We start from the raw sequence: 13,188 nt of genomic DNA, 5'->3' as shown, positions 1-13,188 counted from the left end.
TCATTTTGGTCAGACATCCTCTGCATGAACCAGTCCCCACCATGAAGTGTTTCTTTATGTACACAAGCCAGATTCTTCATGGTTTATTTGCCTGCTTAAACTCCAAATTGGGAAATTTTCATAGTGCCTGGAATGGAAACTGAGCAAAGACTTTAGTACTTGATCCACTGTGGTCAAGTGGATCAAGTACTAGTCTGCTACTGACAGCAGCAGCTGGCACTTGTTTAGAGATAAATCACAGACTTGCAACCACAGGAAGACATAGTTCTGGAATAAAATACCAGCTAATAGGGAATTTAAAAGCTCAATCACAAACACGTTCTTCTCCTGGAGTAGAGTTCCTGTGAGAGTTTAACTTTGAGTGCCCTTGCAAAACAGGATTTGATATCAGAAGGACTTCAATAGAGGGAAACTAATGATCTGGCACAGAGGAGGAAAAGAACCCCAAATTATCACAGGTATGGAGAAGTCAGCACAGAGATAAGAAGAGCTGGTGTGTCAGCTCAAGACATGGAGAGAGAAGAGCCAGAGTGTGCGTGCCAGTGCAAAAGAAGACAGAGCGTACAGCACCTTGAAAAAAAAAGGAAAAACTAACCTTGAAGTCAATGAAGGAATTCAGCAGTTAAGACCTGTCAGTTGTCAGTTATAGGGTAAAGCTCTTGAAACAAACCCACCAGGTAACTTTTCTTTTCCCAGCTTTCATTACCCTTCCCTTGCTGACAAAATATGTTCAGATGGCAGAGTAGCAAAAAATCCTTCCACACAGCTCCCTAAGCAAGAAGCTTTGGCCCAAGGCTTATTTTCTCTCACCTCCTGCAGCTGTGGCAGCAAAAATGTGAGCAAGCTGACTAAATGGATGGCTAAACAGATGCAAAGTGCCTGCTACAGTCAGTGTCAGGCTGCCCTGAGAGTTCTTAGAAAGTTCATTAATTTTGGTCTCATGAAAAACCAATAGATGCCATAAGAGGTTACTATAACTGGTATTTTGATTTCTACTGAGGAATCATAGCCTATGAATGGACAGCCTGTATTCATGCTGCAAACCCAGCTGATGACCAGAATCAATAGCAATCAAGTAGATAATTTTGTTCCATTTTTTTCTGTTTAAGTAGCAAGAGAAGTAGTGTTTATTTACTCAAATGCTTATTAACCCACATGTTGTAATGTCTGAACTAGTTCTTCATGAGGGCCCAGGTCTATTTGAACACCAAGAAGTGCACAAGACTACATTAAAAAAAAAAAAAAGAGAAATATTAATATATGCATCTGTTTTCTTGCAGTCAGTCCTCATGCTCAGTTTTAAGCCATAAGGCAGGTAAAGTGCAGACACTGCTCCAAAATACACACCACATCAGAGTCCTGCCACCAGCACACAATGCAGCTTTGAGTCACATGCAGCTCCTTATTAAGAGGTTTTGGGTACAGTCAGGAAAACATGGGAAAGATTACACAATTTTTGCTACCCACTTTTTCAGTGTCCAGCAACTATAAGCCTCATGATAAAAAACAGGCTTATGATTTCTGTCTCCAGTCCATGCTAGTATGAAATTTTGTAAATGATTATGTTAACAACAAGGAAGGAACTCAGTGTGTAGTCTCAGCCATCAGAAGAAAACACCATTCTATGAGAAGACAGTTTCATGCCAGATCCACAAAGCAGGTAACAAAAACACAGTGAGACCTGGCCTTACAGCTCTTCCTGTGCCTGCAGATAGGATGTGCAAAGAAGACATTAAAGTTGATGGTTCTGGGCAATCAAGGAACCCCCACAGCCTGTGTGTCTCTGTTTCTTCAAGAAAGTGCTGTTTTAAGACAGAAGGAGAATGCAAAATGCAGCACAGACTCTCAATTTTCTTAGTTACTGTCCTGGGGTTTAAGTCAGACTTTAACAAAATTTCCCTGTAGAACCTGCAGTTTATTAATTTGCATCCTCTGATGTTCATTGTTTATGAAACCTGCATCTTTCACAACTACTTTTTCAACGATTGTAGCACTTTCTAATACTAAGGAAAAATAGGTACTCAAAATGAAATGTTACTCTGAAGTTCAGTAATTTGGAAGGAAAGTTACAGATACACCCGCAATCGTAAATGGTCTGAGGTTTGAATGATTTTTCCACTTCAGTTAAATATATTGAGAACTGTATTCAAATAATTAAAAAGTGCTGGAAATAAGCAGTATTTGGAATTAATGGAAGCCATATATTCACCCTGTTGCATTCATTATTTTTAAATTATAGTTCCCACAGATTAAGAAATGCAGTGAAGTTAAAATGAAACAGTTTTGTTGCTAAATATTGTCATTTAGATTAAAATATATGTGTCTGTTGAATCCAAAAGCTAAACATTACTACTGCAGCTGCTTTTATATTTGCAAAATCTAAAATAAACTGCCAACAAGCAATGAACAACAACGGGAAAACATTTAGAAAGAGAGAATGAAAGCCCCAATATCCATCTCCCTAGGTAACTATTTTCTTACATGGTATAAGTTGTCAATCATATTATGTAGACATCAATAAAGTAACGTTATATCAGTTGCACATTTCTAAATAGTCTAATAAGTGATATATACATGATAGATGCTGTAATATGTGGTTGAGAGTCCAAAAGGTTGCTCATAACCCTCTCTTATCAAATTACTGGCTAAACTCTGTATTTAAAATGTACCACCTTCGCCATATTGGTAACACAGAAAATAATTAAAAACCTTTGATAAGCCATTTTTAAGTGAATATGACTGATTGGAAGCAACAGTGAAAGGAACAATGGAAATTCTTGTCCTGCCAAGAGTCTCACAGGAACAGACTCACTCAAATGCACAGGTCTATAGACTCAAATATCATTCTTCCAAATAATCAAATCCCTATGGAATTCTGAAATTTTCAAGTTGGATCCTTCATCTGGGGGAACAATCATTTGAAGCAAAATATCAGAAAATTTTACACACATGCTTTCAGGATATTGGTAAAACACTGAATGCTAGCAGCCTGTGTTCACTGACCATGGGAGAAAGGCTCTTCCACACTACAGCGGAAAAAATAAATTTTTAAATACATCATCACCACACAAATCAACACAAAAATGCACATTCATGGCTGAAGTTATATTAAAGACCCTACTGGTTTCCTTTGAGGCACAATTTCATCCCAACAACTCAAGAGAGATGGTAAGGTTTTGTTGTGACCCATTTTCTATTTCAAAAACTTCAGTGTATTTTAAAGGGAAACATATAAAACATATTTTACATTTATTTCCTTCACACTTGTATAGAACTTACAGAAATGTCACCAACCAGGCCTTACACATTTCTATGTTCCATAGAGACTTTATCAACTTCTTTTTTTTCCCATTCCATTCAATAAGCCATGACACTATAACAGATTTAAACAAAGCAGCCAAGGCAAATACTTTTATGGAGTGGGGACATATCTCCTAAATGATTTTGCTAAATAGGTCACCATTATTAGCATTTTCCTATATTCTTTCTATGCAGTCCTACATAGGCATAATCATCAGCAGAAGTAACACAAAAATACTTTAGAATAAATTCTCTTCTCCGTTGCTTTGATGCAAAAAAGTGAACATGAAATTCTAGAAGCTGCTTGAGAATACGTGTTTCAAGAACCTCACCAGTGGCACAATGTGAAATGACATCAGAAGAAATCAACTATCAGGCAAGTGAGGTGCTTACCTGACTCCAGACTTCTGGGCTTAATTGTAGCTGCAGTATTTTCCATTAATTGCCACTCCTCATTCTCCTCACAGCAGCTCCAAAACCAATATGCCATTCATTAGCTAAAAGAGAAAAGAGAAAACATAACTAAACAATAATTAGAAAGAAAGATAGAAAGAAGATGAGAAATATCACCCAAGTGTTTAACAAGTGAGAAGAATTTGTTATGGCATTTAAAAAGAAATAATTTCCAGTAAGTACATACTCGGAACACTATGAAATCTTCAGGGGTATATTACTAACCAGTCAAGGAAACAAGTTTTGTCTTTACGCTACTTGGTTATCCTGTTTATTTCCTAATAGTTCTCCATCCATAAGAGGCCAAAGGACTCTGACCTTGCCAAGCTAACTAAGCAAGAAAAGGCAATCATGTGTGCAAGGTTGTCACCTACACTACAAATTATGATAAAATATATCTCAGTATTGGAAAAAATAGCTGTATGTCTTCAGTGACATCCACTGTAGTACACTTAAGGATTTGAATAGGACAGCAATTTATTTTGCACTAAAATGTTTTATGGTTATCATAAAGCATTATGTCTTCAGAGACTGAAAGGAGATGTTTTTATGGACTGTTGCTTCTTGTTGCATTATCTCCGTAGATCAAAAATTATCCCTCTATTTTTTCTTTTTTTTTTTCAAGTGCCCCCCATTGCCCCAGTAATAATAGATGTCGTACAGTGGTTCAGACTGATAAAAAGGAAACTGTTAAACAAAGTGTACAAGGAACATATTTCTAACACTGAAGAGTTTTACAGTGAATGATTATCCAGCTAATTAGTGAAATAAATAATAATAATTGCCTGTCCCTCCTCATTAGACTCTTAGAAAGAAAATGTAGCCCCAAAGCAGAGTTCTAGCTTTTGATTTGAAAAATTGGACTTTGTTACAATTTTATTATCACCTTGCCAAAAAGTCAGTCCTCCTGCACAATGAGAGGTGGAAAAAATGACAGGAAGATTGACTGATGGGCAAGATGTCCATATCTAGCTTAAGAATAGTTTTGAGTTGGTAATTGAGTAACCTGATATGGTTACTTTGCTCCTGATTTATCCCTTCCAAAGAGTCTGGACTACCAGTGAGGATTAGGTGGAACAAATACCCAGTGTGTGCTTTTGACGGGGTAATCTGATGGATTTCAGGCTTATCTAAGTCTATGTAAATTGTAGATAGTGTATAAATTGATTATGCTTGAATGCTATTAATATATCAAAGTCCCTTCCCCTTCATCACATGTTCTTCAGCCTTTTACCAATATTCTGCTTGCACATGGCTGACATTGGTCTATGTTTCTGCCACCTTTGGACTGTTCCCTTGTAGTCCACTGTTTTCCAGACTTTTCTGAAAATTCTACACTTTACACAGAAATAGAGTGTCTGCAAAACAAAACACATCTAAACATGTTCGTTGATACTGAAGGAATTTCACTGGCTTCTAATGAGGAAGTGAATTAGCCTGGAGGGGTCTGGTTCCAATGTGATGCTGGCATTAAATGGAGTTATGCACATCACACAACCAATCAACGTCAACCTTTAATATAGCTCTCAACAGTGTTTCTCGAAAACAGAGGCCTTCAGAGGATTAGAACAAGAACCTTTTGTTCACTAATATGATATTATACATTACTTCCCAAGTACCAGTAAGATCTTTGAATATTATTATCAGATACCAATAAACAGAAAAATCAAGATCCCCTACATAGCCCAAAAGAGATAAGGCTAAAATATAGATAGGCTTTTAAGAAAAAACATGGAATTGTTGTTTACTTATTTTAACATCACTCCTTGCCATAATCGCAGTGTGATGTATATACGATGTCCCATACATCCTTATGCAAAGCTGTTCTCCCAATCCTGGATGCCAGGTTAGGTGCAGAATGTATACAAGATAGTTAAGAGGACACCACAGTTTTAAAGAGCCTCCTTCAGGCTGCAGCATTATAACTCTGAAGCCCTTCCGAACATTTCTTTGTATTGCTTTATCATTTTAGTCTTTCAGACATTAACCTTCAATTTCCAATCTAAAAAAAACCCTGTCCCACCACCAAAACAGAAAAACCCTCAAGATAATGATCTAACTTTTCCATCCTTTACTCATTTTTAACTTAAAACGCCATGTAAAGCTGCAGACTTTCACATGTGCTAGATAAGGAAGCTTACTTGCTGATGGTGTTCCAAAGTCTTTCCCCACATTAGGTTAAAAATGGCATTTTTGACTAACATAGGGAAACATCATTTCAGGTTATATTACCAGAAGAACATTTACACTTCTCTAGCTCCTTTGTTTCTTTGGCTGTGCTTCCCAGTATAGTAAGAATTCATAATTTTTCCCATCTTTGTATTGCACATAGCACAGAATTGCTTTTGACATTATAAAAAAGTTATGGAGCAAGTTCCATTGACAAATACACAGAACCTCTAAATAATTTTCATTTCCCAAACAGAAAAGTGTGATTCATAGCACATAAACAACTGCTCCTCTCTAAATCCTACCTTATATCTTCACATTAATAAAGGCTTTTTCAAGTTATAAACAGCAGCATATTTTTCTACGGTTTTTGTTTAATTCCTGAATAACACATCCCACAGATTACAAGTAATGTACTGTATGGAACTAGGAACAGCTAGAGTGGAGGGAAACAACCCTTCAACAACAACTCAACTCTCTGGAAACACATAAGAAAATGGAACTCCTAACATAGAGTTGCTAAGGTGAACGCATGAAGAGCATGTCTCCGACTTTTATGTCATGTTCTTCAAACTGTGTCTGGATAAAACATCAATATTTCTCATTCTCATGCCAGAAGAAGTGGATTTGAATTAAGCAAATAACACTTTTATATACCTAAAAGCTGTTCAGCAAGGCATCAGTGTTCTTATTCCCCAGATGTTCAACTTGGCTCATTTCTGATCCAAGCTTGTGAGATCAAACTAAACTATACATTTCTGTTTGTTAAATAATTATATTACTTTAATCTCCCTGTTCCAAGATAATTTAGTGCCAGCAGGATCAGCTGTATCATCACACCATGTATCCCAGAAAGCCAATCATTTAAACAGTTCAAAACCAGAGCTTGCTGCAATCAGTTTGAGGTCCTTCCCAACAGCAAGAATTTAGTTATGAAGGCAAGTCAGCTCAGTCACTGGGGCCTTCAGATAACACTCTGAATTACAAATGCAAAGAGCTGCCCATGTTCCTCAGGCAGTGATGGGTCTCTACTCTTCACTCCATGAGACCACACCAACTCTTCCTCTGTCACATCCACGTAATGTTAGCATGCAACATAACGGGAGATTGTGTCCACACATCTCTACACAAAGATAAAAACTGTCAAAACAAAAACTTCTTGCAATGCTGCTGTATCAGTGGGTGAGCCAAAGCTCATTAAAATCAATGGAAGTCTTTCTTCTTCACTGCAACAGGGAAGAGGCTTTTCCTCTCTAATGCATGAAAAATGTACCACACAAAGATGTGCATCCCAAGAAGAAAACGCTGCATTGAGGCAATCACAACCAACCCAAAACGGGACAAGCCAGGTTAATTTTTAAGCATAGTTTTGAATGAAACTCACGTTGCACACAAGCACCTATTTATCAGTTGTAATCACACATCCAAAATGAAAACTGGAAAAACTCACAACATACATCAACCTGTTTAGTCTGGGAGAATGGCAGGTATTTTACCTGAATCATGAATAAAAGGGAAACAGACCCCTCTCTCTGAACAGCAACCATTTCAAAAGGTCTCATTAGAAGGTTCCTCTGTTTTCATTGATTGTTTTGTTGTGACAAGAACACCTATAAATCTGATTGAAATAGGTTTTTGGACCTTTATTCCAGCTAATTTCTTCCACTTGTGTGGACTTTCTCAGGAAATGAGTTTTAATGAGTCATAGTCCTTACTGATAATCACAGGAGAGCTCATTAGCTTTTTGCCAGATTTGTACCCACTATTTGCCCTCAATATGCTTATGACTTACTAGAGCTAAATAGGACACATCAGAGAAAGCAGATGAAGCAATACAGTGGATCTGAAGTACTATAGAGATAAATATTTCTCCTTAATTTATTTTGAGAACATAAAGGAAAAAAAACCATGCCTTCTCTCCTTTTTTTCGCCTGCTTTCTCTATTGTGTTGGCATAGCTGACAGCAAGACACACAGAATTAGAGAAAATTAAGAAAGACATTTGAAGACTCCTTGGAGATACAGTAGCAGAGAACCAGCCTAAACAGTCCAAAATACGAGGCACTGGGGACCAGAACACATTTCTGTTCCAGACAACAAAATTGTGGTTTACCACAATCCTACAAAATCTTCAGGCTATCAATGACAGATTGATGCACAAGGCAGGGCAGCTGCTTTTTGACGTGCCCCTACCACATTTACAGCTCTTTATCTCCATTTCAGACACTGCTGGTTGGGTTCTTGCCTCTCAGCCCCTCACCTGCACAGACTCTGCTGCTGCCTGCAGGGCCTGGCTCTGGGCTGGGCTGTACAAGGAACCCCTGAGCGCCGTGGCTGCAGCACTGGGAAAGCTGTTTCTGCTCTCCACACAATGCTCAGTGGAACAGCAGGCTTCCTCTGGGAGACTGGGAGATGGGAACTGTAGGTGGAGAAATAGTAAGGCCATACACATCTCCTGAAAGGCCAAGGGAAGCTGTGATCCTTGTTTCCCAGGTTGTTCCCAGCATTATTGACGGAATGCTGTTGGCTCCTGCCAGGTGCTCGTTCCAGCCAACTTCACAACTGGTCACTTGCTTAGAAGTGTTTGCTTTTATCTCTCTCTACAGCTTTCACAGAACATTATTTCTTAGCTGAAAGGGAAAACCTATTCTGCTTCCTAGAAAACTGAGGATCACCTTGCACTGTCATGACCTGCTTTCACAAAATACCCCCTTTTCCAAACGTATCTGAAGGAGAGCCCAATAAGCAGGTGCCAAACCCAGGAAGGTATTTTACCAGATTATACTATCGTAAGTGCTCAACTTTTCCCAGAAATTATCCATACCAGAAGAAAAAAAACAACTAGAAAAGAACAGCTTTCTCAAGCAATTCACTGCAGTTCCAATCCCCAAAACAACAAGTACTCTTTTCAGGTTAATAGACAATAATACTTTTCTAACCCTCTCCCCTCAGCCATCCTTTATACAGCTTCTACTGTTCTTCACTCCATCTTCTCTCCCCATAGTGTTCCCACCTTTTACACAGAGATCAGCAGTGGTAGCAAAGGGACAGATCAGGCTGGAAGGGGTGACATAAGAGAGTTGTCAAAGCAAAGGGAATTTTAAATTTCCTATTGCCAGGGCTCATCAGAGCTGACACAAGTCCCTTCTCCATAAAATTTGGCCAATCGCCGCATATTATAATACTAACAAAGTTTATATAAATCACGGGAAAATTCTGAAGATGTGTGTTTTTAAGTGTATTGGTAAGTCTGGTGAAGTAAAGGAATTATCACCAGCAATGAATGTGACTACAACTTTCTAGCATGTTCATTTTAGCACCATTAACACCACCCCAGATGCACCCAAGTTGAATTCCATCAGACAGGATGAAGGTAAAACATAAAAACACATAACATATTTTGCTACTTATTTCCCAACTATTTTAATGACCTGCTTATTCCCTATAAAGAGGGTTGTTAGAAAGCAGAAACTTTCAGTGAATAGTGGCTTAAAAATATCAGAAGTCAGTGAGGAAAACACAATTAAATGGGATCGAAGCCTTGATCCCACTCCTGTTTCAATTAGAATTGTCTGTTCAGGTCTATCCTTTAGTTTCACACTAGCACACTTCAGCGCATATTCCTTTTGTACCCACAGCACCCATAGAAACACATAATCTTCATTATACATATGGGAAATAGGTGCACAAATGATTATTTTTGCTGCATCAGAAAGAAAAGTCAAATATGCACAGCACCAACTACTGCTTCAGAAATGAGACCTTGTTCGACTTTCACAAGTCCTCCATTCCCATAGTGTCTGAGCACTTCCATTACTGTAATATTTGGTAGTTATCTTCACAACCTTCCCTTACGGTAGGAAATATTTTTATTTTCTTTCTTCAGATGAAGAAGCAAGGCAGAGCAATCTCCCAACATTCCCAAAGGAAGTTCGGACAGGAAAAGGGGCACAAGTGTTTTAGGTCCCATGCTAGCTTACTTTATCATCAACCAGCCCTTCAAGGTCACCAGGTCACTTGACTGTACATGCAACCACTCGATTCTCCAACCAGGAACATGACAGAAAGCAAAGAGCTCAAGTAATCCAAATCCCTTTTATGCCTTAGCATTTATGGTGCTTTGCACCAAATCTCACTTCTCTCCAGCTTGAATAAACTTTTGATAAAAGTTTAAGTGATAATGAGATATACACCCATCTTTGGCTTTTTAAAGAAAATTACCTTGGTCATGATGTAGATTGATGGGCAGAGTAACTGACTGAGACCAGGAATTACTATTTTGTCAATGCCTCCGGTCAGAGCTCTGAGCGCAACAATCCACCTGTTTCATGTTTTCCCTTACTATAAATGCAGGAGGGGAACCAACCTGTAAGAGTTTGAGATCACCCAGTGCAGACTTGTATTTATACAAGATATAACACCTCTGCATTTTCAAGGAGTAATGTAGCCTTTTATCACCAGTTCAATAGGTTTAATGGATAAGTAGCAGTTTTACACATCTGCTCTTTCCTGTACTTGGCATCTCTTACCTCCTCATAAACTCCATGTTGAGATGGTCTTTTCTTCTCGTTAAGAGTCTTTCCTGTGGGGCCGGTGGTGGCCACTGAAGGTGGAAGTTCCCTAGCCCAGCACTGGGAGGGGTGCAGAGAGCAGAGGGTCAGCTGTGCACAGGAACAGGTTGTACTGACATCAGGTCTTCAGGAAGATCCCAGACTATTTGTCTAATCAGACCAGTTGCACATTTATGTATTTTTCATCTGTCATTTTCACAGCAACAGAAACTGACAGCTTTTTATGCCATTATATAAGCTTTTTTTTTTTTCTCTCCAGGAAGCTAATGGTTTTAAAGTCTGAGACATTGCAAACAAGGATTTCAGGTGCAATTCCAGCTCAGGATGACTTCAGGGTTCCAGTGCCAGTCATTAATCACCTGACCTGCACTTTCTGGGTTTATGATTTTGACAAAATTCCTTCATCTGAATTATGGCCTTGTACGTAGGACGTGTATTCTTCTATATATAATTTTTAAATACAAAGTGAAAGAGCATGGAAAAATTAGGATCTATGACTTAAAAAAATCTAGTCCTTTTATGGCATAGGCAAACAGAATGCTCTTGACTTTAACCTATGGGTTCCACTTCATATGTGGTGTATTTTTCATACATCATGGGGTTTTATAAATTTGCTGTATAAAGCACCAGAGCTACGTTACCAGCAAAATAGAAGGAAAACAAATATGTCAAGGTAATGATGCCAGGACAATTCCTTATTGAAAAAAACCAGTTTATTAATACCTTATTGCTACAAGCTAGATCTTATTATCATCTTGGGTCATTTAGAATCTTATTAGGTATTCTGATGGCGGATGAATAATCCTGTGATAAATTCTTTGCCATGTCCTTCACAGTTGTCATAGCAGGATCATAAACAGCATTTATAACAATCTAGCCTGGAGGAAAAGGCTTACAATGGTCTGTTTAACATGCAGGAAATATTCAGATCGGTTGTGTCTGGTTAAATTTGAGACCCACAGGAGAGATACCAAAGTTAAATGTAGCATGGGTTTCTCTGAAGATTAGCTTTAAGAAAAGCTTTGGGTCAGGGACAAGGGGACTAATGCCAATGATATGGCCACAAGCAGCCTTCTTTCAAGAAAGTCGACTTGAATAAAACTCCTGGCTACAAGTTACTTTCTTACTGAAAAATCACTACGTCAGGTTACTTGAGCTGCTACTTAAGGAGCATGGTTGAAATTATTTGTAATTGTATGTCTTGGAGCTCAGTCATCTACTTCAGTGTTTATTACATAAAAAAATAGTCTATGCACCCACATCATGAAAAATACGCAGATTTCTGCAGAGCTATAGGATATCTTGCCTACACTGTGTAACTTCTTGAACTCTTGCAAGCCCAGAACTGAAAGCTTCAGAACAACTGCAAAAGTAACATGGGTAAGGTAAACTCTAAGAAAAAAGTAAATTTACACTGCTTAGAGTGGGTACTTAAAAAAAATAAACCCCAAATAGCCTACACATATAAACACACTGAATACAGTGAATCACTTGTATCCGTTATCACTCACTGTCACATTCAAAGGTACAATACCAGTTCTCCAAGACTAAATGCAGCAAGTGCCTCTCAAACCACTAGAATTTTTCAGAACTGACAATAATTTTAAACACTTACAGTGGTGCAAATTAAAGCTGAGCCAAAACGAGTCCTGTGGGACCTGTCAGGCACATTTTCAGGAGAGTAATAATAGAAAAGGGTGGCTCACTGGAAGAAATTGTGGTGGCACATTTGAGTCCAGCCACATACATACACAAACTCTTTCTCTGCAATAGCTGATGTAGCTCTCTGGGCACAAGGAACTGGAAGTTGCCACTACCACCTACAAAATGGATTTTGCAGCCATCTGCATGCACACACAATCTTCATACGAACACAGAGACACAACACCTCCCAGGACAGCACATACGGCAGGAGACTTGAATGGATGCAGATCAGAGTCTCCACATGATGAGCTAAGTACTGTCATTTGCTCAGAATTTGTTCCCAACTTGAAATAAAAAATTGTCAGTAATTCTGGAGTTTTTGGCACTTTGGGAATGCACCAGCAGAAATGAAACTACGGTAATCACAGAGACAAAAGAAAAAGAGCTTTGAATGGAGAAGTTAGATCAGATGGGAGCCTGCAGGATGACATACTCTCCAAAGGCTCTACAGCTTGGGGAACTATGTAAGTTTAGCTGAAGCTGAGACACACTTATTTTTCCTGGTGATTAAAATCAGTTGTTCTGGTTTGGTCTTTACACAAGTCTAGTCAGGCTGAAGGAGAGCTTACTTGTAGCACTCCAGCTGCCAAAGTAGCAGAACATACCTGTGTCAGTCACACTGCAATCAGGATGGCATCTCAGATTCTCACCTCTAAAGCAATGGCAGGTAGGATATGGAATTATCACACTTTTTAAACAGAATTGCAATGGTGGGGGTTTTTTTACTAGTAAAATTCAGTCCTTGGTTCTCCTTGAAAGGCCATGCTTCCTAGTGAGGAGTTTTTTTTTTTTTTTTTACTGTGAGATTTACACCAATAATCTTCCTTATTAATTAAAAAAAAATATTACCTTCTTTGCAAAAACCCCCTCCAAGACATCCACAAACCTTTCCATCTCTGTTTTGATAACTGAACAGCAGTACAAAGAACACATGTGAGGATTACTATTTTGGATGAACAGATCAACACTTAACCAGACTGAAAAAGCAGGAA

General features: G+C 38.5%; 1 long non-coding RNA gene across 1 annotated transcript in view; it reads right to left on the bottom strand.

The window, feature by feature from the left end:
* Nucleotides 1-3,693: 3,693 nt before the first annotated feature.
* The window catches only part of LOC108447361, a 39,656-nt gene continuing 30,161 nt past the window's right edge, over nt 3,694-13,188 (bottom strand). The window contains exon 2 of the long non-coding RNA XR_001862901.1: nt 3,694-3,797. This is a non-coding gene — a long non-coding RNA (uncharacterized LOC108447361). The remainder of the gene's footprint in view (nt 3,798-13,188) is intronic.

Source organism: Corvus brachyrhynchos, unplaced genomic scaffold (assembly GCF_000691975.1).
Source record: "Corvus brachyrhynchos isolate BGI_N302 unplaced genomic scaffold, ASM69197v1 scaffold200, whole genome shotgun sequence".
NCBI classification, from domain to species: Eukaryota; Metazoa; Chordata; class Aves; order Passeriformes; family Corvidae; genus Corvus; species Corvus brachyrhynchos.
Note: the sequence above shows the minus strand (reverse complement) of the source record. Positions and strands in the feature narration are given on the sequence as shown.